Raw genomic sequence first — 5,499 nt, 5'->3', positions numbered from 1 at the left:
TTTATATTGCTTTTTGGTACTTTAGTTCTAGTGTTCAGTTCTGTAACTTTTATAGATACCATACGCCTGGATCAAGTCTGACAGTTCCTGAGGCCCAGTCCCGGGAGTCAGGTTCTGCTACTTGGTCTCATGGTTTCACACTACCGCTGATCCTCCATCAGAGCGTGTTGTCCCTCAGGTTTTAGTTTATTTTCTTCTGTTGTGTAAATGGTTCATAGAGTATTTTTTCTACATTCCTTGTTTATAATGTTTATATTGCTTTTTGGTACTTTACTTCTAGTGTTCAGTTCTATAACTTTTATAGATACCATACGCCTGGATCAAGTCTGACAGCTCCTGAGGCCCAGTACCGGGAATCAGGTTCTGCTACTTGGTCTCATGGTTTCACGCTAACCCTGACCCTCCGTCAGAGCGTGTTGTCCCTCAGGTTTTAGGTTATTTTCTTCTGTTGTTTAAATTGTTCATAGAGTAGTTTTTTCTACATTCCTTGTTTATAATGTTTATATTGCTTTTTGGTACTTAAGCTCTAGTGTTCAGTTTCAAACTTGTTGAGCAAGCTGTTTCAAACCAGCAGTCTGTCATAACTTTAAAACACACCAACATTAGTTGTCAATATGTATGCTGCTCTGGAAATCAAAACAAACCACTGTAGGCAGATGTAGGCAGATAAGTCATTGCTCTAAGTGTTAAAAAAAACTAACTCATATTCAATTTCTGACCTGCCAAGCAAGCTGTTTCAAATTAGCACTCAACCGTTACTTAAAATCAAACAACATTTTGATCACTTCAGTATGGGCTCTGTAACTTTTACAGATACCATAAGCCTGAATCAAGTCTGACAGTTCCTGAAGCCCAGTACCGGGAATCAGGTTCTGCTACTTGGTCTCATGGTTTCACACTAACCCTGACCCTCCATCAGAGCGTGTTGTCCCTCAGGTTTTAGGTTATTTTCTTCTGTTGTGTAAATGGTTCATAGAGTATTTTTTCTACATTCCTTGTTTATAATGTTTATATTGCTTGTTGGTACTTTACTTCTAGTGTTCAGCTCCGTAACTTTTATAGATACGATACGCCTGGATCAAGTCTGACAGTTCCTGAGGCCCAGTCCCGGGAGTCAGGTTCTGCTACTTGGTCTCATGGTTTCACACTACCGCTGATCCTCCATCAGAGCGTGTTGTCCCTCAGGTTTTAGGTTATTTTCTTCTGTTGTTTAAATAATTCATAGAGTAGCTTTTTCTACATTCCTTGTTTATAATGTTTATATTGCTTTTTGGTACCTTAGTTCTAGTGTTCAGTTCTGTAACTTTTATAGATACCATACGCCTGGATCAAGACTGACAGTTCCTGAGGCCCAGTACCGGGAATCAGGTTCTGCTACTTGGTCTCATGGTTTCACACTAACCCTGACCCTCCATCAGAGCGTGTTGTCCCTCAGGTTTTAGGTTATTTTCTTCTGTTGTGTAAATGGTTCATAGAGTATTTTTTCTACATTCCTTGTTTATAATGTTTATATTGCTTGTTGGTACTTTACTTCTAGTGTTCAGCTCCGTAACTTTTATAGATACGATACGCCTGGATCAAGTCTGACAGTTCCTGAGGCCCAGTCCCGGGAGTCAGGTTCTGCTACTTGGTCTCATGGTTTCACACTACCGCTGATCCTCCATCAGAGCGTGTTGTCCCTCAGGTTTTAGGTTATTTTCTTCTGTTGTTTAAATAATTCATAGAGTAGCTTTTTCTACATTCCTTGTTTATAATGTTTATATTGCTTTTTGGTACCTTAGTTCTAGTGTTCAGTTCTGTAACTTTTATAGATACCATACGCCTGGATCAAGACTGACAGTTCCTGAGGCCCAGTACCGGGAATCAGGTTCTGCTACTTGGTCTCATGGTTTCACGCTAACCTTGACCCTCTGTCAGAGCGTGTTGTCCCTCAGGTTTTAGGTTATATTCTTCTGTTGTTTAAATGGTTCATAGAGTATTTTTTCTACATTCCTGGTTTATAATGTTTATATTGCTTTTTGGTACTTTAGTTCTAGTGTTCAGTTTCAAACTTGTTGAGCAAGCTGTTTCAAACCAGCAGTCTGTCATAACTTTAAAACACACCAACATTAGTTGTCAATATGTATGCTGCTCTGGAAATCAAAACAAACCACTGTAGGCAGATGTAGGCAGATAAATCATTGCTCTAAGTGTTAAAAAAAACTTTTAAAAAATTTCTGACCTGCCAAGCAAGCTGTTTCAAATTAGCACTCAACCGTTACTTAAAATCAAACAACATTTTGATCACTTCAGTATGGGCTCTGTAACTTTTACAGATACCATAAGCCTGAATCAAGTCTGACAGTTCCTGAGGCCCAGTACCGGGAGTCAGGTTCTGCTACTTGGTCACATGGTTTCACACAACCTAATAAGCAAGCTATTTCAACTTAGCAGTCAACCCTTACTTGAAATCACACAACATTTTTATCACTTCGCTATGGGCTCCATAACTTTTATAGTACAAATAACTATATGGACAATACACTTCTGCACAATAATTTTATGGAGGTATGGTTTCTTCAAGCCCAGGGCGTGTAGCCCAGTACCGGGAAACACCCCAGGGATAAGGAGAATTAATTACCTCCCATTTCTGCAATTATCCCCCTCTCGCACCCCCAGCTGCAAAACTGTTTCTCTTTACACTGTTTAACCTGTTTTTATGGGCAAGACATTACAGTGCACTTGGTGTATGAAGGTATATTTCTCAGACCCAGAGTGTGTGGCCCAGTACCGGGAGACCCTCTGGGATGAGGAGTATTATCTCCATTGTGAAATGCTCTCCAAACTGCTACTACAATGTTTCTAGACATCAGTCACCTGTTACTTTGAATCACACCTAAATTGACTGTTGACATGTATTCTGCTCTACAAAACCAAACAAAAACTGTAGACAGACCACTCATTGCTCGTAGTGTTAAAAAAAACTATATATATGATAATATTCGCTGTGTGACCTTCTCAGCTGGCTGTTTCAAGCCAGTAGTCCGCCGCTAGGTTAAATCATACCAACACTGCAATCACACTAATGTCCTTTTATTAATACAAAACAAAAGCAATCTCATAATGCTTGGTTGTCACTTTAACTAACTTTTCCCAGCCTCTTTTTGGAAGAGAGCAGTCTTTTTCTAACTGTATTGCAGGTCTGCCAAGCCCCTCTGTGACAGCCTGGATCAGCCACACCCGCACTTCATCCATAGAGCTCAGCTTGTCCATGTACGAAGACGCCTTGCAGGTTTGAAATGTAATGTCAAGTTGTACAAATTATTGTGTATACATGTCACTGCTAAGTCTAGTCCTCACAGCCCCAGTCAGTTGGTCAGAGGAAGGATGGCAACTTCTCCAGTGGGCACAAAAATGAAGGACGTGACACGCTCCAGACCAAGAAGACCAATGGGCAACTGTCAGGAAGACCCCAGCCACCGAAACATTGAGCATCTGCATAGGACATGAGGACACAGGTACAAAAAATCCATCCTATTTATCCTGCATCACAATCTACTTAATTTTTGGTTTTGTCTCATTTACAGTTAACCAAAGAATATTGCAACTCTGATGGTTTTGCATATGAAAGTTGTGTACTTAATTCCATAGCCCAGTGTTACAATGGCTTAATATTACATGTGTCATTTTAAAGGCACGGCAGCCGAGGAGACTGAAGATGGCCAGGCAGATCAATGGCACCCCTGCTGAGGAAACAAAGCAGCAACAAATGAAAAAGTTCAGGTAAAATGAGAACCGATAACACATTTGAAAAAGATGTAGACATAGATATATCTATAAGGGGCAACAGAAAAGTTTCACTTATTTATACAGAGTTTATTTTGATTGGATTGTACTCAACATAGCACGAGTATGGTCACATAACTAACAAGTAATTATTGTCATTTTTTGTCACATGAAAAACTGACCAAGTACTAGAGAAATTCTGACCTTGCTCCAGTGAGGAGACAAAAACATGTTACAAAGAAAAACAATAATACCTGCATGTAAAGTGGTTTGCATTCAACTACACATAATCTAATATTAGAATATGCGTAAATCTCAACATAAAAATTTTTGTGTTGATTTTCCTTAACATGAATTTAATACACTACTTTGAAGACCTGTCTTTTACAGTGTCTAGATACTGTCTCATGACCTTATGTTTTGTTTATATACATTATGTATGCTTCCAAAGCTAATGTCAAAACCACTATACAAACACAAAACATGTATTGCATTGTCTTGTCTCTTTCCAACTGTAGATACCGCAGAAGACTCAAGAAGAAAACAACCAAAGAAAGGAACAAGAGCTCCACTGAGGACATGTTAGTTTTGTGGCACAGATTTCAATTGGTCCTGTGCACAATCATAGTGAGTGGACATTGTTCCATCCCCAGTTAGGTTTAAGAGCGGGTTCCCTTTGGAACTCGTTTGGGGGGGGTGTTAGTGTGGCATGAACGTGGTTAGAGCATTTGTCTCGGGAGCACATCCGAAGCTACAGGTGGGTCACCATTTTATGGTTGCTTTACCAGGCTATCGGGCTACAGTGCATAAGTACCCGCCACAAGTAGCGCCTGAAGACTAGGGAGGAGCTTAGTTAGATTTCAGTGTGTTGCTCTTCTACTGTAAATAAATGTTGTTCCTCACAAAACATTTGGTGTTTCAGCAGTCATTATTTCCTATATTTACTTTTTCCTGATTCCCTTTTGTAGAGGTAAACAGTTTTGGTCAAATTGTATTAATCCTGTTAGATCCATTAAAAACATATTTTGTGTTGTATCATAATTTAAGCATCAAAACTACTACTAAGTTAATAGCATGCATGTACTGATACCAAGTTTAGCATTTATTTCCCCTTTAAATGCATTGACCATTTTTAGTCTTGCCATGTCACTGCAGCTACAATGACCCACACCCTGCTCAAAGTCAATGTCACTCACTCACTCCTAGTAACACAACACAACATTAAAAGGGTATTGTGAATCTGAAAATGCAGAAAAACATGACTAAATCCATTAATGTTACAACATTTGACAATGAAAATTGTAAATGGCACTATCAGCATACTATACATCAAAGAAGAGATGGTGATGTCGCATGGTGTCTCCTACAGGTAAGTCCATGAGTTGGTGTATGATGAAGACAAGCCCCTTCACAGTTAGTATTTTTGTTTCAGGTAGAACAATGAGTTGTTTTATAATGAAGACAAACCTCTTTGACTTAGTATTTTAATTTCACATAGGTTTACTTGTGAATTTACTACTATCTGTAGTAAATTATGGAGGCACACGGCAGCCTCCATAGTCTAGCAGTAGGTGAGGCTGCCGTTTATGTGAGAGAACGGGGTTCGATTCCCGGCGTGGGCCAGAGCAGGAGCAATACACAAACCACAAACAGCATTGGCCAGGCGATTTCACGTGAAAGCCAACATGCGCAAGGCAAGCACATTAAAGTTTCTTCAGAAACTTTCTATCCTCT

The 5,499-nt window shown here is 39.6% G+C and overlaps 1 long non-coding RNA gene across 1 annotated transcript; it reads left to right on the top strand.

Annotated features, from left to right (window-relative positions):
* Positions 1-450: 450 nt before the first annotated feature.
* LOC115378750 (uncharacterized) lies at positions 451-4,685 on the top strand. The gene is made up of 3 exons (XR_003930159.1): positions 451-3,497; positions 3,674-3,762; positions 4,284-4,685. It is a non-coding gene; the product is annotated as an uncharacterized LOC115378750 (long non-coding RNA).
* Positions 4,686-5,499: the final 814 nt, after the last annotated feature.

Source organism: Myripristis murdjan, chromosome 20, assembly GCF_902150065.1.
Source record: "Myripristis murdjan chromosome 20, fMyrMur1.1, whole genome shotgun sequence".
In the NCBI taxonomy this organism is placed as follows: Eukaryota; Metazoa; Chordata; class Actinopteri; order Holocentriformes; family Holocentridae; genus Myripristis; species Myripristis murdjan.
Note: the sequence above shows the minus strand (reverse complement) of the source record. Positions and strands in the feature narration are given on the sequence as shown.